The sequence below is a fragment of the Periplaneta americana genome, chromosome 3 (assembly GCF_040183065.1).
Source record: "Periplaneta americana isolate PAMFEO1 chromosome 3, P.americana_PAMFEO1_priV1, whole genome shotgun sequence".
In the NCBI taxonomy this organism is placed as follows: Eukaryota; Metazoa; Arthropoda; class Insecta; order Blattodea; family Blattidae; genus Periplaneta; species Periplaneta americana.
In genome coordinates, this window is record NC_091119.1 from 96589697 (window position 1) to 96612532 (window position 22836).

The 22836-nt window shown below is 35.7% G+C and overlaps 1 protein-coding gene and 1 long non-coding RNA gene across 11 annotated transcripts in view; both read left to right on the plus strand.

The window, feature by feature from the left end:
- The window catches only part of RhoGEF2 (Rho guanine nucleotide exchange factor 2), a 453695-nt gene that overhangs the window by 370981 nt on the left and 59878 nt on the right, over nt 1-22836 (plus strand). The gene's annotated exons all lie outside the window — the stretch shown is intronic.
- On the plus strand, nt 6-10271 carry LOC138696287 (uncharacterized). The gene is made up of 2 exons (XR_011331310.1): nt 6-1907; nt 3803-10271. It is a non-coding gene; the product is annotated as an uncharacterized lncRNA (long non-coding RNA).

Genomic DNA, 22836 nt, shown 5'->3' on the forward strand with positions numbered 1-22836 from the left:
TTGAACTCTTTTCCTTAATGTCCTTGTATTTGTACAATATTGTTGCATTAAGACTTTTATTTGAAAGCAACCCTTTTTTAACTGTTACAAAAGATACTCGGTCTACTTTCGTCATCTAATGAGAAGTAGAATTCGTCACTACAAGATGCTGTTCTAACTGATCAACTGACCAAAGCATAAGAGGCTGCTGTTATTCAGATATCGAACTTAAAACGTATCTTCGAAACGTTGCATTTTCCAGACATACAGCAATACCCTGTAATTTTCTGTGTAGTTTAATTAAGGGAGCCCGACTCTTGACGCTCTGTTTATAATGATTGAAGTGCATTAGACCTAAGTAATTGCGAAAATTGAAAATATCTGTTATTAGGAGAATCGCAAGTTAAATTCTGTTTCATATCACCAGTAGTCAACACAGTTATCTATTAACATTTAACCCTTGTCAGGATTTCCAATTCGAATTCTATATCCATTTTTAGTTTAGTTCTGTTGTACAAGAAATATAAGTTAACTGACAGTTTAAATGAGAAAGTGTTGATTTTTGCTACATTGTGCATAACTGTCATATTTTTCTTTATTGAGATGTAAATGTTTTCATTTTGGAGTGTTTACGAGTGCCTATAAAACAATTTATGATTTGCCAATAACAAATGTTATTTTCGAATCCTTCAACTTATTGCATGAAACCATTATTTATATTTAGCTTTCTGTATAGCTGATTGTAATGCTTCGTGTTGTCGCTTTGTACACAATTAAACTTTTTTTTTATTATGATACCGTACTTTTATTGCCATTGTAGATATGCATGACTTCCATCTATAAAATTCGGAATGTTTGATTTTGAATTAGTAGCTACTGTTCGACGGATATGTAGTTCGCAGGTTTATCTAAATCATTGTATATCACATTCTTTAAGCTTTATTTAACTTCGTTAAAACTATCTATCCTTTCCTCATTTTCAGTTATTTCCTAACCTATCTGGTAGTTTCTGAAGTTTGTTATGAAACTTGTGTAACTTCAGTAACCTCTGTAACTTAACTTAATGCATATAAAATTCTTTAAATTTTGTAGCACAAAACCTACGCAGAAGTCATAATATTGTGATACGAATTTAAGGAATTTTTCAGTGTTGCTCTATCATATTGGATGGGTTGAAGTATCTGTTAACATTTTTTTCTGGTGGTTATGATTTTAATGACTATGCTTGTGCGTGAGATGGTTTGTAACTTTCTAGTGACTCGGATATTGTATTAGATTTAATAATGTCCTTACAATAGATAGATCAGTTGGTATTAAGTATTTTTCTTTCTTACTCACTTTTCTTAAGTCCTTTCATGGTACTTCTTTCTTCAATTTCTTTCGTGATTACTTGATGCTTAGACAAATTATTAGTTTATAAAGACCAATATGAATACATTTGCAATACTTTTTTATTCTGCAGAAATTTTTTTAATTCGATAGCCTCTTATTTACTTTGAATTTATCTCCTACTTCTTTGTAACAGTACCAGAAATTTGTTTATGCTCGACCATGCCGAAATGTAGTAATTATACACCTGGTAGCAGCCCTTTAATGCATGTCATTAAAGTACACCTATTCATTAAAGTTCAGGTTTTCGATTATTCTCGAATATGCAATCAAAAGACAACTAGCGAAACGTCACGGAGGCTGGAAATCCAATACTGTCGCAGAAGGTTATGTTCTGTTACTATAATAATTAGCGTTAATTGTAAATAATATTCAAATAAATTCAATTTGTCATCTTGTTTTTCATTGTCGAATTCAATTTCAAGGTTATATCAAGATTAATGTTTATCTTATTCTCTAGATTATATCAAGGTCGTCGACATTCGTTTCCCGGAAAAAATCAATACTTTCGCATCTGTGCACATCTCGCAATTTATGAGGTAGGCTATTGCACTCACTTACATAACAATAACATGAATACTTATGAATAATTTCAAGTTAGAAATATGGTCGAGCATAAAAAGTCGTATGAAACTTGCCTATAATGGTAATTAAGACGCTCGTATGAAAATTATGAAACTCGCGCTCGTTTCATAAACATCCTCGCGTCTTAATTACTACCATTATAGGCTCGTTGCATAATGTACTATTATCTTCCAATTGCCTTTCATGTAGCAGGTCTCTTCTAGAAATTAGTGTACTTATATTTTCGAACAAAAGTTAGTTCTTTACAGAATTACACAGAAACTGTTTTTCTTAAAAGTCTTACGTTTTTGGTATTTAGAGTCTTTTTTTCTGGGTTCATTTCTTTTTGTTTCAAAGTTACCAGATTCTAAGAAATTGTTTTTATAAGTCTGAAATAGTCTCTTCGAGGAGACTTGGGGCTTATGAAACACAAAAAATACGTAGGGAATCATGAAAAATTGAAAGAAATTAAAAATTACCTCTGTTAAACATCACAAGTACATTCATAAAAAAGGAAGTAACACAATGTGCACTTTTTGTTCTCGATTGGCACAAATTTAAACCATTATAATTAACAGATTTGTCATAGTTAACCTCACAGTAAATTATCATAACTTTTTCCAAGTATTCAACTAAAAAATTATAACGTTTATCACTCAGTATTAATTTATATTTTGTAGAAATGTATTGCACACTACGAACACGAACAAACAAACAAATAATGACTCAAGAGAGTCACAGGACGCATGAATGACTTTAATATTTTGCATTTTTGTGTATTAATTTGTATATCTACTGGGACTTTACTCCATCACTATTTTATTGTATGTTAGGTAGCTGTCACTCTTTGTGATTGTTGTGTAGTCCCTTTTTAAATCGTAACAAGTCCCGAAGTATAGTACATTTCATATTGTTACATTGTATAATATGTGCTTAACTATCCATGTTACATGTATTGAGCTTTCTATGATAATATCTACACAAGAAGGAAAAGGTTATGTCTAAAATCTGCTGTCTTAGACGAATTTTGCTTGTTATGGTAGGTATGTACTCGTACATTGTATATGTTCATGAATTAAAACAAAATTATGTCATGTCTACCATTAATCCATTCCCAACTCTTAGTAACAAATTATTGCCATGGGAACAGTTGTGGAAACCTGTAAAGGAGAAGAATACTGTGGTTCTAAGGTGATATGTCATTTTTTGCAGTTTTCAGGAGTGAAATATGCATGTCACCTTTTGCCACAATAAAGATACCATCAGGATGCGCAACATATTACAGAATCTCATTTTCGCCAAAAATTGATATGTCACCTTTTCACCTTTATGATTGTAACATGTCGACTCACAGTATGGAAATTGTATATCAACAGTATCATAACAGGTCACAGATTATTTCACTTCGTCTGTTCGTTTATATCATCACCAATCTCTACAAAAAATAAATATATATATATATTAGACATTGTTCTTGCATGCAGTGCATGTGCCGCACGCCTAGATTTTTCTACAATTATTGGAAAGTATCGTGGAATAGTTGTTATATTTTTAATGAAACAGTATGGTGAAATCATCACTGTATGGGGCAAATGGTTCATAGTGAATCTGTGCCCTGGTTATGTGAGGGTGGATCAGAAAGTAATGCACAATAATTTTTTTCTGCATTGGTATTGCGGCTGGGATGTTGACATTTCACTGAGATATAGTTTGAAGTTTTCACTACAGACAAATTTGTTTTGCATGTGCAGCTCTAGCGAGAGAAGCGTGAACTATGCAACAAAGATGGCGCGTATGTTATTGTTATCAACTTGTGAAGAGTTGTGCGATTTTTGTGGGCTAAAGGACATAACCTGAGTGAAATTCACAGGAACATGTGTGGCATGTATGGAGAAGACTGTATGGACCATAGCAACATCTCCAGGTGGTGCACATTCTTTGCAGACAGCCGTGAGAACCTTGTGATTCGCCACGTTCCGGGCGGCCAGTAAAAGCTGTAACCCAGCAGAATGTCATAGGCATTGAGGCAGCAATTTTGAATGACCGGTGGATCTAACAGCAAACTTTCTTTCAGCAGTTCAACATTTCATATGGCGTGGTGTACAATATCGTGCAAGACATTGAAATTTCATAAAGTTAGTGCCCACTGGATGCATAAGAACCTGACAGACGACCACAAGGGCCAGCGAATGATGACATGTTTGGACCACTTAAGGTGTTATGTTGGAGAAGGGTATGACTTTCTGAAAGGAATTGTCACTGGTGACGAGTCCTGGGCATACCACTACACGCCCAAAACGAAGCAGGCCTCTATGGAGTGGAAACGTGCTGCTTCCCCAGTAAAGAAAAAATTCAAAGTGACGCAGTCTGCTAAGAAAGTGCTTGTGACAGTGTTCTGGGATATGCATGGTGTTTTGTTGGTGGACTTTGCTAAACACGGAACCACTGTGATTGCTCCAGCCTACATTCAAATGTTGGTAAAGTTGTGTTGTGCCCTTTGTGACAAACGCTTTAACATTAATGCTAACAATGTCAAACTTCTTCATGACAATGCTTGCTCCCATGTTGCGGCTTCTGTTCGCGAGAAAATCAAAACATTTGGTTGGAAGGTGCTCCAGTATCCACCATACAATCCAGACCTTGGACCGTCGGACTTTCATCTGTTTGGTCCCGTGAAGAAGTTCCTGGCCACCCATCACTTTGCGACCGATGCAGAAGTGCAATCAACTGTCCATAGATGGCTATACTCCATACTTGGGGCCGATGATGTAAAGCAAACGGCAATTCAATTGTACCTGCAGTGTTCTGTAGCCAATTATATTGCTGTGTACGAATGTAAGACCAGGGAAATTTCCTGTGCATGATTAGCTACAGTATTGAGAGACAAGCTTATGGTCTCGAACTTCGAAGGTTCATTGGGACATACATTCTTTGTTGTTGTTAAAATGCAGTCCTTAATAAACTGTCTGTCTGAATAAGTTCCATGTCTTGCGACAATCATGCGCACTATTATAACTTGCTCTCACAGCATCAACACTATACACCTCCATGTTCTGTGAAAATGTATATTTATATAGGGTGAACAATAAGTATGGAATATTGTTAATAACTTCTTTAATTTTACAAAAAAAGCTTTATACAAAAGCTGTTGCAGATAAACCTTACAATATTATGCCAGTGTTCGAAAACAGTTATTCATACATACAAGGTGTGACAATAAACTAATTTTTTTTAAATGGTACCTTATATTAAAATTTACATATTCCGAATCTCCATTAAATTTTACGTATGAATGCTCCCATTTCTTGTCTCGTAATTATTTAAACTTGTTTCGTGGATTTCAAATTTGAGACAAATAAGTATGTACAATTATGTTTAGTGGACGTAAAACTAAACTAAACACTATGACTAACCAAACTTTATCACAGATGCTCAAAATGAGAACCATTCACAGCCAAACAGTATCCAGTCTATCACAAAAACAGTCCATTGTAGATAAGAGATGAGACAGTACAGTCATAAAACTGTGAGGAAGACTTAGCACATGGCGAGAGTGCGAAAACTCTCTAATATATGTTTTACGTGTTTTGCAACAATTTGGTCTGTTGGCAGATCCAGAACATATTTTCGGGGTAGGTGGGGGTCAGCCAATATATTTTTTTAATTATTTTATTTTACGGAAGTCTGATTAGTGTAATATGTAGCTAATCGGCGATGTATGCAATGGAGGGGAAAGGAACTAGCCATTCTACCCCATTATCTCCTGGCTTAGTTGTCTTATGAGTGGTGTGTTAGTATCACCTGTGAGGTTCAGACCTGTCTTTGGACAGTGACTAAACAACAACAATGCTAGCAAAATAAGTCCAGAGTCCAGCACCGAAAGTTACTCAGCATTTGTTCTTAATGGGTTGAGGGAAAACCCTGGGGAAAAAAAAAAACCTTGTCCCAACCAGGATTTGAGCCCAGGCTAACCAATAGACAATACATTCTCTCTTTAAGGAATAGTTTCAAAAGTCTTGACAGAACTACCATGAAACAATGTTTGCTTTTAAGAACTCTGCTTTAGGGAAAAATCGCCTCTAAGGAATACATGAATGGATTTACGACCACATAACCCTTTTTAGCGAAATTCTGGACTTTTTCCAAATTGTGACACTAGTAGCAGTATGTCGCGATTGATTTAGGTTGATAGTGTACATTCAGATTGTTGTTGTTGTTTTCTAATGCCAGGCGTTTGACAATAGTCATTTGACCTCTTGCACTCCAATATTTTTCAAAGATATTATCATGGTCAGCCAGTGAAGCACAGATTTTGAGGTGTTCCGAATCCATTTCGTGGTTTGAGTTGCACAATGGGCAGTTAAGGGACTCATATATTTCAATTCTATGCAGGTGTTTGACCAAACAGTCATGGCCTGTTGCACATTCAGATTGTAAGTTATTTTAAAGAAATACTGAACTAAAACATCACATTCTGGAATGATATATTATAAACAATATGCATTTAATTACCGTATATACACAATGGCACAAATTAGACCTTTCTACGACTAATGGTTTCCAAGTAACACACCTCTAAATGTGAATACTGGTGATGCATGTGACGTCACATTGCTGCACCACATTCCAGTGAGTCGATTCTTGCTTTAGTTAAACACGTTACAGTCGCTATAATACATATCCAAATCGCGAAAAATACCATTCTTCTTTCCATAACAAAGCATTAAGTAACTACAAGCTTACACAATGCAAGCCACTGGTGCGACAGTGTGACGTCGATCCCAAAATTCCATCACTCGTATATTGAGAGCTGTTTGATATTTTGTGTTGATGTTTTCAATGCTGTCATCAGCTCCCTGTTGTCTACAACATGCGAAAAAAATATGTATTTTTTTTTTTATTTGTTCATTGTGTGCATTTGTAAACATTGTAAATTTAATTACCCACCGCTTTGTGTAATATGTTGTTGTGATTTTGTGAAAATATATTATGTGCGAAATTTATTGTTAATGTTCGTTTCCTGATAGTAAATTTAATGGGTCTTAAATATATTTGTGATGTAGTTAAATGGCTTAAAAGTGTTTTAATTTCTAGTCTCAATTCTCCCTTGCTCATATGAAATAAACTCTCTTTTAAGAAAATATCACATAAAAGTATGTTTCTCTCGAGATTTCGTTAAAAGGGATGTTGCTGTACATGTCACAAATAATACTCTCTAAGGATAAAAGAAATATGGCTTTAAAATATTCATGCATAATAGGAAATGAGGTTTGAATAGGGAGTCACTAACACTTAAATTACACAACTGTGGCTATCATTAATGTATATAAGCGAACTTATCAATGACTTCTTGAGCTTTGACGTTGATGTCGTAATGGATGTAAAGTAATACCAATTTGTTTAATTGATCTTGCCTCATAGATGATCGTAGGTACGTCTTTACTCTCCTCAAAATAGAAAATGGTCTTTTTTGCTAAACACATTGTTGCAGGCAAGGCAGCAAGATGATGTTGCTATTTAGACACAGTACTTACATTAGCCATTTCTGGTAGTGTAGAAACTATCTGCGTCTGTATTTGGTCTGTTTAATTTTTTTCCCCCTATATGAATGCCACAGAAGTACTTGCCCTTTATTTCACATAATGGACCCTGATAAATAATTTTCATACATAGACAGAATTTTCTAAATACGTTTCGTATCAATGACAGTTCTAAATAGGAATGGTAGTATAAGTCCTTGTAAATTCAGAATTGTTTGATGTCTTTCTTTACAGAAACGTTCACTTAGCTGAGAAATGTGGATATATTCATTGGTATATACACTGTTAAGTGATAGTAAGTACATGGGTCTGTTGTTGGAATGTTAGCTAAGTTTGATGGTTAGTTTGTCATGAAATAGAAATATCCACACACTTGTAGTTCCTTAACCAGTGATGTTGCACGCTGAAATATGTTTGTGAAATGTTTGTCAGATATTTTCCTTTTATTGTGAAATATGTATACCGAGTTAATACCATCCTGTATGCGTGAGTCAAATCCATGGTGGGACCTTGAAGTTGGTAGGACACTGGCAAAGTAATTCTAAAATTACTGTATCTCCAGAGTCAAGGAGCTGGAACTCCATTGGTTAATTAGTTAATTAATTCATTCATTCATTCTATTAAACTACTTAAATTTGAAATTTACCAAAAACAATTTATTTATTTACATTAAAAAGATACATTAAGAAACTATTACCAGTATAAACATAAAACAGAAATACAAATTAAGGAATTTACCCCCATATGAACAAACACTCGTGGTCGGGAGTAAACTGACCTTAGATAAGCAGAAAGAAGACAAAATAAACAAATTAATATAAGCAATAAAATAGCACAGATTACAAAAACAAGAGCCTATATGATAAAGAACAAACACAATTGAAAATGTTCATAACCAATATTCACAAGTATAATAATATAAGACTAATATTTATCAATTAATTACCTAACCCTATGTTAAGTTCCCTTAATAATTTCTTTAAATTTCAGTTTAAATTTAATCGTATTTATGTTAGCTAAAACAGGGTATATGAGAAATTAATTTGTTGTAAAGTTTTAAGCCATAATTGAAGCCATGTTTCATACTAGCAGCAGTTGAACTTTTAAAATTAAAAAAATGGGTACTTTATTTTCAGTTAACATAATAAACATTTGCGAATTTGTGAAGTTTGTAGAAAAACATGCCATGTGATTACTCTTTAAAGGCAATATCAGTGAGTTGAACACCATTGTTCTGCAAATAATCCTCTGCACATCACCTGGGAGAGATGGTTGTCTTCCTTAGCATTTCCACTGAAATTTGTAAAACGGTAGTCCTGATGGATCCCTTCAACTTGTCAATGGTTGTCGATTCTCATAGACTTTGTACTTTGAATATCCCCATAAGTAGTTATGTGAGGATAAATCTGGCGAGCATGTAAAAGAAATATTACCATTTCTCGAGATGACATGCCCTGAGAATATTTCTAGACCAGTTTGCATTGATATTCGTGCTGTATGAGGTGAGATGTCATGCCATCTTGTTCAAACCATGCTAAGCATATATCATTGTGGCATTGGGGTAGTTCTGGCAGAAGAAATTGGAATGACCATGTAACACTCAGTAGTTATTGTAACTGCATGTCCATTGTTGTTTTCAAAAAAGTATTGTTTTAAAATGCTAAATGAACTATGACCTCCTGTCTATGCAAAGTTGATTGATGCTGTAGGTATACCGGTTTTCTTCTGCCCAGTACTTGAATTTATGCTTACCAGCATACAATTAGATGAAAATTTAAATTGGGAATACCACACAGAGGAAACATCCAACAGAGTATGCTATACCATGCATTCTCTAAACCCGTTCAGAAACTTCCTACTGCCAAAATTAAAACAGACTTTAGTGCAAACCCTCGTATTACCACTGTTTGACTGTTGCGACATAATACGTACAGATTTGACAACTGAACTTTCGAACAAGCTGCAGCGTGTTCACAATATGTCTGTCAGATTCATCAGCAATGCTCGCAGATTTGACTATATTACACCCTCTTTCAAATATTTATCCTGTCTGTGACTCAATAAACATAGAACATTTCATTTGCTGTCTCTTCTGTTTCGAGTTCTCCACACTTCTACCACAGTCTAGTACATAGTCACGAATCTTGAGGTGATGTTTTGCATTTCTTGTGATACAATGTTCCAAGCAGTTGGAACTGAGAGTACTAGGAACAATAAACTGTGCGATAGTAGTGATCTTAGTGGCTAGCAACTAAAGTTCAACTGTCATTGGATGCATATTCCCTACATATTGAGCTTCATGACTGTATGTACTAGATTGTGCTTCTACTCCAAATTATCTACGTTCCCGGTTTAACTACTTATCCGCCAATCACAATCTGAACACCAGGTCACAGGAGAGCCAAATCTTAGCAATGCCCCCTCATAGAACACCCCCACTATTCATCCTCTGTTACTGTCTCAGTCCCCCGTGAATGGAATTCTCTACCTCAGAAGATTAGGAGCTGCCAGACAATAACTACTTTCAAGAAAAGACTAAACTATTTCTTATGGGCGCACTGGGCGCAGTGAAATTGAAGTTATAATTATAATCGTGATTGAGTTTAATAATTTCATTATATTTAGGTATGATTACGATTATTATTATTATTTTACTGGTGTGTAAGGAAGATAAAAGGAATTGTTATTGTACTCGTATTATATTAATTATGTATTATGTATGTATTTTATTATACTAATTATGTTTTGTTAAAATAAACCATTATTATTATTATTATTAAAAGGGAACAGTTACAAGTAGCCCACTATGTAATTATAAGAGACTCTAGCATCTGGTACTTCTAGGTGACCAGATCTTGACCCTGACTGAGAAGTGATCAGATCCTTTCTAGGTCCTATACAGCATCAAGGTGCATGCAAATAATATGAAGTAATTCAATAGCGACTTTGAAAAGTTGCTTAATTTACGGATATTTATAAAATAGCGATGTCACAATTTGAGCAAGCGAAAATGTCCTTGAAGCGCCTAGGTAGTGGATGCATGTTTTGGATCCAACTGCGGTGATGCATTAAATAATTTTGTGGTGTTCGCAAGGGATATACAGACTAGTGGGAGTTCGGATTATTTGTCAATTTATTAAGAAATTAACAGTAATTTGTGATAAGAATTGCAGTATATTGATTTACAAAACAAAAATTCTGCAGAATTCAATCTTCTTGTTTGTTACAGTCTAGCAAACAGAAAATAAAGTAAACAAATTATCAAATATCACTATAAATTAAGTTACAAAATGAAGTTATGTTATCTTCCAATTAAAATGAAACAGGTTTCTAAGTTCTGTTTGAAGTTCAGACCCTTTGGTTTTTCTTGTTTTCTTTGAAATCATATAATAAATTAGGGGTAATGATGTTAGTTGCTGTATGCCCCACAATTGAATTTAATTTACCATCTGTCAGTCTCTTCCTTAAACTGTTTTATTAACCATCATAGAAGAAAACTGTCGACACTTATACTTATCCAAAGTAAAACGTTTTCTCTTAAAACCATGAATATTATCATTCATCTGCAATATCAGTTTATCATGACTGAAATTTTATGTTCAAGTTATTTAGGCGGTGCGTAATGTCAGCCAGGAATGCTAGATCCTCAATCGAAATTGGATAATTTTTTACCCTCAACATGAACGTAGCATTATATCCAGCGATCACAGATAGTGGGAAAGGTAATAGGCTAGAGTTATTATCTTTCGAGATAAGAAATTAACATTTTAGCACTTAGTATTGGTTGTGAAATTTTTGGGTGCGATAGTAGTATTATTTTGCATTATTGTAATAATGAATTGAAAATGTCATTCGTGTAATAATTTTCTAAATATTTTTTGTTATGTTTGTAATCAATTTACCTTGAAATCACAACGCCGATCAATTTGCAGTGGGGGGGGGGGGGCAATTATTTTCACTTTAAGTGTATGACGAGGATAAAAGTGGTCTCCATATGTGTGTTATGTTAACTCAGCGGTCCGCAAATGTAGTACATTTAGTACAAATATAATGCGACTTCTCAATCCCCACCTTCTAGTTCAACTGTACCGGCATGTTTGGTTGGTTGACGTTTAGCATACGAGGTGAATGAGATAGGTTTGCTTCAATCACTGTAGAAATGCTGAAGGTATAAAATGCCAACCAATCTGTTAACGTGTTAGTGAAGTAATATATAAAAGTAATGTACGATAGAATGCATTTTGCTATTCCAATGATTTGGCGAGAACCTACCAGTCATTGGGAAGACTGTTACATCTGCGTTAATCGAAAGATAGGGATTTTCAAGGAAAATATGGAGATAAAATAAATTTTAAATCGTAATCTTCCTTTAGCCATAAGATCCGTGTTACTCTCGCCTGGAATTCTTATTCCTCCACTCAGTGGGGAAGATTCTGCCAAACCAGGGGAACAAAAATCATCAGAAACCTCAGACTATCTTTCAACGTCTTCTGATCCCATCTTTATATCCGAACATGATGTAAACTACATCTGATAACGGCAGCCAGAACTTGCAGCAGCAGAAGAATGGATACTATTTATCAATTAATTAAAAGTCAGCAGTTTTATGACACAACGGGAATGCAAAACCTTCCATTCCAATGGCTGTGAAAGAAACATATGAGAATATGTCATTATTATTGAATGCAATGAATTATAAGGAACATTGCTGGCTAATTTGTGGCGATTTTAAATATTAACTTTGTTCCTTGAATTGTAGGGAGAAGGGAGTGTTTATTAAGTTCTGTTTATGTTACGGGATAATCGATCTGCAGCACAAAATTTTGTGGTAAAGGACTGGCCTGCTTGTTTCTGGCGAACATAATATTAAATACTATTCACTACTGAAACCTGAAACAGTATTTCTTCCTTCACTTTCCATAAAACTAGTCCTCATGAGAAATGTTGTGAAAGCTGTGGATAAAACTAGTGGCCTTTCGACACATAAGGATTCACTTCCCTAAACAGAGTGATGCTTAATTAGAAGGCATATTTTTTGTCGATCTTCAAATTGGAAAACTTTTGAAAGAGAGCATTCTTAAAAAAAAAAAAAAAAAAAAAAAAAAACACTTGGAAACCTAAGGAACTAGCAGCATCGAAATCTTTTGCAACTGTTGTCAAAAGAACTTTTATGAAATGACAGGGCAGAAAACTATCAGTTACTGAGAAACTATCAAAATATGGGTGCTCTATGTTGCCGAAGATATACTTCTTACACTCGCATTTGGACTTACTTCCGAAAAACTTGGGAGCTGTGAGTGATGAGCGGGGAAGGGCTGATATCTTCAAAATATAGCCTAGCTTCTGTGCCATGGAGCAACGGTGTCAAGGAATCCAGTGATGATGGGTAATTTATGTTGGTTTGTAACAGGAGAAGATTAAGAAGATTACAGTTCTCATAAGAGGAAAAAATAGATTCTTAATTTTACTCTGTTTTATTAGGAGATGCGCGGTTAAGCGTAATGCTGCAAAGCCGGTAGGTTGCGGGTTCGATTTCCGATCGGGTCATGGATTTTCTCCATTGTACTAATCATTCCATCCGCACTATGACCCAGAGATTTACTCATTCTCTAACAGAAAAGAGTACCAAAAGCATTTCCTAGGGATTAAAAGCGGCGGGACGTAGGACTGACATCCCTATTGCCATTAGCCTAATGCCGATTGTCTGTGAAGGTGGTAACCTTAACCTCCCTCTGAGCTGATATGGCGTGTAATGGGGTCGACTTTATTTCGTTAAATATGTAGCAGGACTTTATCTTAATTCGGGGCTAGTAATATGAGTCGCAAGTAGTTATTTGCTTAGTCCCATATGGGTGAACTGAGTCCCTATGATCATAAGGGTATAGGTAAACTGAGTCCCAGTATACCTAACAAAAATGCGTGGAGATTATTTGATTTATTATGCTGTTATAGTTATGTAAAATAATTCATAGTTAATGGTTTTTGTTCATAATACGCCATGATTGAGTCTTTGAGACATACATCGTACCAGATGCACTATTTCTACCATCTGTTGAGCCGATTTCGCAGCCACAACTAACAGAACCGCAAATATTCATTCATTCATAGTTTTATGCCCAAGGACAAGTCTTCCACGGCAAATTCAGCATTCTTCAGTCTTTCCTAGTTTGTGCCTCGCTCTTTATAGAGGGTGAACCGTAAGTAATGTAATTAATTTCAGGGGGTTATTCTTCGAGATAATTTAATCGAAAAGGTCTAATACTCATACAATATATTTTGCTCTTTTCTGCTTTCTTTTCGAGATAAAAATTGTTTTACGTGAAACATTTCATAACGTGTTTTGGGAAAGCCATTGGTTTAATTCCCAATACGCTCAGTCAATTTAAGATAGCAAGGCATTATGAAAATACCCTAAATGATTGAAAGAATTTTAGTTTTATCCTTTAAACGTGAAGAAATTTGATCCGAACAAATGTAACATTTTAACATTTCTTCTCAGGACGGAAAGTTACAATTGTTCAGATCAAATTTCAGCATATTTAAAGAACAAACCTAAAATTCGTTCAATCATTTATCATAATACATTGCTCTGTTAAATTGACTAGGAGGATAGTTGCAAATATATTGAATAAGCAGTCGCGGACAGCCAATAAAGGGTGATCCTCCAGCTTGGAGGTTGGGCTAAGGTCTAGCAACCCACCACCGTAAAAAAAAAAAAAAAAAAAAATGTTGTGAAACCCCAACATAAGCCTCGGAATGGGACTCATTCTTTGGCGCGACCACAGCAAAGGAATAAGGTTAAGAGGTACTTGGAATGTAAGTAACTTTTATAGAACAGGAGTAACATTAGTAGCAAAAGAACTAGGTACATATAGAATAGACTTTGTGGGAGTACAGGAGATAAGGTTAGATGGAAATGGCATATTGCCAGTAGGAGATTACTTGTACTACGGAGAAAGAAATAATAATCATCCATTAGAAACAGGATTCTTTATTCATAAATAATAAAATCAACAGTAAAAAAGGTCGAATTTATCAGTGACAGGTTATCATATTTAGTACTTAAGGGTAGATGGTGCGATATCGTAGTTATAAATGCTCACATCGCTATAGAAGAGAAAGACAAACACACAAAAGATAGCTTCTATGAGGAATTAGGACACACTTTTGATCAGTTATCTAGATATCACATTGGGGATTTCAATGCTAAAGTAGGATGGGAGGATTGAATTGAATTGAATTTAACGGAAGGGGGCACTATGGCCCAGCACTATGACCTGCTAAGATCTATTGCGCTGACCCTCGGATAATGCATTCCCAAACCACACCGGCTGACCACACTAAGGTTCTCTGTGTGCCCAGGTTTCGAGCAGACAACCTCACTGTCCCTAGGCCAGCAACCTCTATGCGTCGCCAGCCGGCGTTCAGGGAATGCTATGGAATGATTACGAAATGGAGAAATGGTGACGGAATGATGTAAATGCCTAATTTGGGAAAAAACGGGAGAACCCCGGGAAAACCCCAACTGCGACCTTGTCCGCCACAATTGTCACACCCTGCGTGACAGTCTGAAGGTCTGACCACTTAGCCACCGAAGGGGTCAGGACGGGAGGTTATTTTTATACCGACTAGTAATGATTAGGGGGCGGATGTTGGTGAAAAGTCATCATCTTATTTTTCACATTAGGACGATGCCTATTAATATAGAAATCCTTTCTATGTTAATATCAACGTAAAAAAGTAATTTCTTACATTGCATTTTTTTTTTTTGCATTTCTAATGACTAATAGGTCATTTTTATTTTTTTATTTTTTGGAGAACTTTTAGATCATTTGGAATGCATTTTACTTTCTTCTTTACCAATAGGTCTGTTAAATCATTTTCTAACTAAATAGATCAGTAATAATTATCTACTGAATAAGTGAATATGAGTGAAGTTTGAGTTTTATAGTTTAGAACAGACTCTAAAGTTCATCCCTAATTCCACTGAAGGCTTCACTTCACATAACGAAAGTAATATAAAATGCTTGACAGCAGCTTAGTTTAAGTGAGGACTTTGACCGCTACTGTTCTTTTGTCGGCACGAGAGTGTCTTTAGAATTTGTTTCGAAGGGGGAAAACTTTCACTATGTTCTGAACAGGACGTTGTGTCCTTATCATGATTCGGAATGGATGTCTACTGTAGTAGACAGTATTTTTAACACAAAGATTGCAAGAATGCACGCTGTGCCCACAATTTGTTTTGTCATTCACACTCCATCTGGAAGATCTGGTAACAAAGTGAAGCGCGGAAGGAGGAGGAGACGGAGAATGTACTAACTTGAACCACCCAAAATCTATAGTTTTCCCTTAAAACCTTAATTTTGTTGCATGTTATTTTCCTTTATCTTAACCAAATTTCAGGAAGTTGCCTCCTCTTTCCGAGATTTGCAGGGCAGTCATTGAAACAAGGTGACTAATTTTTAAGAAGTTGTAGTGCGAGTATGATGAATAATATTTAAATGCCATTTTCTTTTAATTTAATGTCACTTTTCTATTAGTTTAAGGGCATTTTAATGATCATTTTAAATAGATTTTTAGGTCATCAACATCCGCCCCCTAGTAATGATAATGGAGTTAGGTTAGTCAACTTTGTCACGTATGGTTGTGATACTTGGACGCTCATTCTGAGAGAGAAACGGGGGTTAAGGGTATTCGAGAATAAGGTGCTTAGGAAAATATTTGGGACTAAGAGGGATGAAGTTACAGGAGAATGGAGAAAGTTACAAAACGCAGAATTGCACGCATTGTATTCTTCACCTAACATAAGTAGGAACATTAAATCCAGACGTTGGAAATGGGCAGAGCATGTAGCATGTATGGGTGAATCCAGAAATGCATATAGAGTGTTAGTTAGAAGGCCGGAGGAAATAAGGCCTTTGGAGAGGCCGAGACGTAGATGGGAGGATAATATTAAAATGAATTTGAGAAAGGTCGGGTATGATAGGGACTGAATTAATCTTGCTCAGGATAGGGACCGATGGTGGGCTTATCTGAGGGCGGCAATTAACCTCCGGGTTCGTTAAAAACCATTTGTAAGTAAGTTAAATTGGCTGAGCAGATTTGGGATTAATGCAATAGCTTTCCCAAAATACGTTATGATGTTATGAAATGTTTCATATAAAATAATATTTTTCTCGAAAAGGAAGCAAAAACGAGCAAAATTGTATGAAACGTTTTTATTTGAAATATCTCAAAGAATAACCCCTTGAAATTAATTACATTACTTACGGTTCATTCTGTATATACTTTTATCGGTGCGTTTAAGGACATTCAGTCAAACTCTTATGTTTCACTCAGTAGCAAGGGTAAAAATAAAACAACACTCGAAGAGAAGGAAGTATTTTTATGGGGAAAAAATGACAGCGAATCAAGATATGACAAGAGTTCAGTCTGTCAAATCAGTTTCTTTTAAGTTCCTTCCTATATCTTAAAATAATGTAAGAGCTTGGCAGTTTTTAGACGATCTTAAAGTGAAGTGACAGTTTTTTTTTTACCACACAGTGTTTTTAACCATAAAGTTAACAATTTTTAGCCACGCCAACCAACTACTAGTTGTACTAGTTGGTTGCCAGTTCCAAGTCTGGAAAAAGTGAGACGTAAGATTTTGTCTTGGCGAAATTTAGCCGAGACTGATTTTACCCATACTTCTTTTTTGTCAAGGGCTCAGATTACCTATACATCAGTTTATCACATGTTTCAAGGTAGGGACTGACTTTACCAATGCTTAATTCATTTACATGTTTAAAAGTTGTAATAACTTGTTTGTTATTAATTGAACAGTTTTCATCATACCATTGCCGCTTTTTGGAATTTAATACAGGAAAGGGACCATTATGTGAAAAAACTATGCTGCATAAGACTATATTATCCAGATAAGTCTGCAGTAGCCCAACACAGCCTAGAAACTGGCCACAAGATAGATTTCAGCGCCACCACCATCTTGGACAAGACATCAGGTTACTGGGACTTAGTTATCAAGGAAGCCATCGAAATCCAGCTAGATGGCAATAATTTCAACAAAGACGGGGGTCTACAGCTGAGTACAGCATGGAAACCTGCCATCAATACGCTTAGACCACCAGCACACGGCAGACAGTCGGGACCAGCAAGTGGCTCCTGATTGGCTGACGTGTCCACCAACCAGAATGCGCCTGGCGGTCGGGACTAGGAACTAGCTCCTGATTGGCCCGCAGTGGGAAGCCCTACTTTTGCATATATACCGGCTAGACGTGGTCCCACATCACTTCGTCCCTGAAGAAGATGGCAGAGCTAGCCGTCGAAAGCTTGGAAGCTAATCTCCAACTCACCTGGCTGAGAACCCGAGAAGAGTTATTCTACATCAAACGCCGGGAAAGCCTCAAGTCATACAAAATCATAGATGTAATACTACCGACTGTGACTCGATTTTCAATGCCTCAATTATGACTTCGACTTACCCACAGCAATGGAAACTCGCTTTTGTCCACCCAATTCCCAAGACCAAAACACCGACATCTTATAACGACTATAGACCTATTAGCATCCTACCTGCGCTATCCAAAGCATTGGAACGCATTGTACACAAGCAACTGACAGAATACTTGAACAAATACAAACTTCTCGACTCTTATCAATCAGGTTTCAGGGCCGGACATAACACAAGTACAGCATTACTTAAAATCACGGAAGACCTGCGCGTGGCCCGGGACGAACGTAAATTGACAATAATGACTTTACTTGACTTCAGCAAAGCCTTCGATTCTGTAGACATTGACTTGATAATATGTAAACTCAGAAGACTACACCTAGAAGAGCACGTTGTCCTGTGGTTTGCCTCTTACATTAATGGCCGCCAACAAAGTGTGATAGCTGGAAATCGTTCTTCCTCTTGGCAGGCCGTGAGGTCAGGGATCCCAAAGGGATCAGTTCTTGGCCCTTTACTATTTACAATTTATATCAACGACATATCAGAATCTGTAAAGTACTGCCGACACCATCTCTATGCAGACGACCTTCAAATGTACATAAAATTCCACACTGACGAAATAAATGATTCAATAACTAAAATTAATGACGATCTGGACTCAATCTGGACATGGACACGGAAATTCCGACTTAAACTAAATCCAGAAAAATCACAGTCAATCATTGTGGGCCATTCATGTTTGTTAAGCACTATTACGTTACCAAATTTGTCCCCGATTAAAATATATGGCACCGAAATTCCGTTCAGTGAATCAGTAAAGAATCTAGGTATTTATATGGATAAAAGTTTAAATTGGAACGTTCAAGTTGCAGAAACCTGCAAAAAAGTATTCTCATTAATCCACTCGTTTAGGCGATTGAAGAATTTTCTACCCTTTTCCATGAAAAAAATGTTAGTGCAAACACTCGTGATGCCCCACTTCGATTACTGTGATATTCTGCTTACTGACTTAAGCCTTACTTCGGCGCAGAGACTACAACGTGTTCATAATATGCGCGTCCGTTTCGTCTGCAATATTCGCCGGGCTGATACGTAACATCATCCCTCGAAATGTTGTCCTGGCTCCGTCTAGAAGATCGTAGGAAAATCCACTGTCTTTCCCTTCTCTTTCACATATTTTCCACTCCTGCCTATCTTGCGTCTCGTTTTCAAAATTTATCCACCCATCATAACCTAGACACACGATCACAACACTCCTCAATATTATCCATTCCCTCCCACCGAACATCCTCATATTCATCTTCTTTCACTGTGGCTGTTCTTCGGCTTTGGAATTCCCTACCGAGTAATGTCAGGGACTGTCAGACATCAAACCAATTTAAGAATAGGCTAACGAAATATTTTTCTAACAATTCTTGTTAACAATAATAGCTGTTTCAGGTTTCTCAATGTTTAATGGTTATATATATCACAGATAAATAAATTATCTCATTATTATTATTATTATTATTATTATTATTATTATTATTATTATAACTACTGGCCTTAGCTCTGCGAGATTAAATAAATTATTATTGTTATTACCCCGAGCTGTAAAGGCAAGTTACTACCTCCTTTTTCCGACCAGCTAAGATGAGCGCGTAAGCCGGCAGCTAAGTCTCTTGTTACTGTTACTTCAGAGCGAGCAGTTGGAGAGAGGAAGGTTGTTCATGAAATTCATTTCGCTTGTTTAACAATGGTACGTAACTTTTAACAACAAATAATTATTACATTTTTATTTTGATATTTCTGGGGTGTGACTTGTCCCCTTGTCACTACCCTTAGCTAAAATCGTCATATGGATAGACAGCACACTAAAAGAAAATTTTGCGCTATTACAATGCTTAGACTTGTATTTGCCGAAACTTAATGAAGCTCTATTTTTTTAGTAAAAATATAGCTATTTTATATCATTCTCAAATGAACTGATAAGTGATATACTAAGTATGAATAGAATGTGCCTAATAGTTAGGAAAAATCGCTGTACACAGGCAAATGACGTTCAAAAAAGGTACTTTTTTCAGTACCATGGATACTAAAAACATGTATTTTTACAAAAAACCTCAATATCGATCTTTTTCAGAATCACAAGATTTTCTCATGTCATAGTTTGTTTATGAGCGTCAGAACAGTACATCAGTAATGAAAATGATAGGGGAAACTGATGTATTCGAGGAGAAGGTGACTGTCCCAGAACCATATTGGTCAGGCCTACTGTATTTCATAGGATCAGCCGGGGATCGAGGTCAGGCTATTGATGAAAAGCTACCCACTAATAGGTATCTCCCAATCTTTGCGTGTGTGAGATAGATACTATTACTAAAATGCTTCAAGCTTTGTTTTTTAACTATATACATAGCTAGTGAACAAAGGTCCATTTTTAAGGTGCATTTGTTGAAGTACCTGCACTATAGTTCTTAAAATTCAGTGTTGGAGAGGAAAGCTCCATTATTTCAAACTCAAAATTTAATTATGTGAGTCAAATTAAGAGTAAAAATGGATGGGGCTTGAAGTTTGTGACACAATAGTAGACGTATTTGTATATCGACTTCTTAAAATCCACTATTCAATAGAGATGTCTACACTTATTAAAAACAAATTTGGTAAATAAAGCAGATGCATTGTATCTTTGTAGGCAGCCTAAGTTTGTAGAAAGTTATTAACACTCATAATCACGTTAGTTTGAACAGTAACAAAATAAAATAATTCTGATCTTATATTCAGGACTGTTGAAGTCGCTATTACTAATAAGTTCTTAGGGAATATAACTTTTCTAAAGGCTACTTACTGAGGGACCTGAAGATCATGGCCTACTGAAGTTCACTATTACAGCTTTCAAAGTTTTAGAGTTTGGTGTTTCAAATTGAATGGCGTTCTCTGAACTGAATTATAATTTGAAAGTCAATATTATTGCACCATTGTCCTTTAAACGCAGTATATGAATATAAATACTGTTTTAACACGAATTGAACGATGGCTATTTCATTGACTACTTTGTAAAAGAACAGGTCGATTTTAGTGTTGTTTTTCAAAATTACGAGGTAACGGATAACTTTAATTGCTCGTATTTTCTTTATTTCCTACACATTATTAACAATTGTGGCACTGCATATTACACAAAGGGGATTTTTTGCACCACCGTCCATTACCATAACACCATCCTATATGTTGTGTGTGTCCATCCACAATTTTGTTCTTGTACAAGTAACAGCCTGTATAGGCTACAGCAATTCTGAGTTCGTGTGATGGAATATCTGCCACAGAGTGTGCGATGGAGTCCAATTCAGTTTTACATAGGTTCCCACATGAACATTCTTTCCTTCAGATAGTCCCACATTCAATAATCTGCTGGATTAATATTTGGCGATCATGTAGACCAAGTTACAGGAAAATGCCTATTGATAACACGACCACAAACAAACTTGTTGTCATAGCTATGCAAAAAATCCAATTTCTTGTGTAATAAGCCAGTGCCTGTATGTTCAAGATTGTATAGAATATACGACCAATTGAGGACCGTTTTAACAAAACTCAACAAACGCCATTTTTTTCGAAATGCGGGTTTTGACGGATTCTGGTCAATTGTAATGAGAGGAAAATGATGCAGTGCTCATAATATCACAAAACTCAACATTTTCCGTTGAAAAGAGTGCCTCAATGTAGAGAGTTTTCACAAAACTCAACAAACCCTCTGACTCAACATTTCACACTTCTATCCTGTTTCACAAGCTACAATATTTTACAACAATGCAACACATTTGCATTTTGACAACAGTAACACATTTCGGAGCTCAAATATTGTATAATATTTTGGTGTTTCTTGCGTTAATTCAGTATAAATCTGGCCGCTGTTGTAAGTGCATGTATTTTATGAATGCTGATGAAAATTGGATAGGAACCCTGAGTATTCTAAATCCGTTCAAGCTACTGAAAGGGGCAGAAAGAGTAGCAGAAGAGTACGTTAATGTAAGAGTAAGAAATATATAGTTGCGCCTAAAAATAATGACATACCTCCAAACTAGACTGTAATCATTGAGAAAAGGGAAAAGAAAACGTGCTGCAGGTTCCTTCTGCTTAAATGATCTAATTAATTTTCGAGACAATTTATACAGAAGTAGCACAAAAGTTGAACAGGATAATTTTTTGCCAAGACAATTAAAAGTTGATCTACCTAAGCGGCATAGAAGGACTTCAAAAAGCTAGAAAGATTTGTGTCTATTTCATATTTCGTAAGAGGTGAAAATGGAGAAGGTTTCCCAGTAGGCCCATGTGCTGCTACGTTTAGAAAAATGACATCTATGTTATTACGACATTGAAGGATGACATAGGTAATTTAGAACAAATGTTTACTAACAGAAAAATCCTGAAATTAACTCTTAGAGATTGTTTTCAGATTCTTGTGGGTCTCAGAATAAAAATTGCATACTGATTGCCATGCTTGTTGGTTATCTGGAAAGTTCTGAAGTTTTTAAAGAAATTAAACATTCTTTCCTATCCGTGTCCATAGCTATATGCCTCCGGACCATGTGTTTATTTATTATGAAATTATGGCAATGTTTGGGGACGTAAAACTTTTGGGCAAAGGCTGGCATACTTGTGATTTAAAATCGATGACAAAAAATAATGTAAAAGTCAAATTACCATTTAAATTATCTGAGATGAGAGTATTTACGTACCAAAGAACTTGTAAGAATCGTGTAAAGTGTTTTTTACAAAACACAAATTTTTCTGCACCAATACAAGTTCAAGTGTTTAAACCAAGAAAGACAAGTGCTTCTGTAATGTCTAAAGCATCTGACCTTTCACTGGTGAACCATGTCAGCAAAAACAAAGCTAATGATATGAGGAAGTTAATGAGTTACTTCCATAATGGTATTT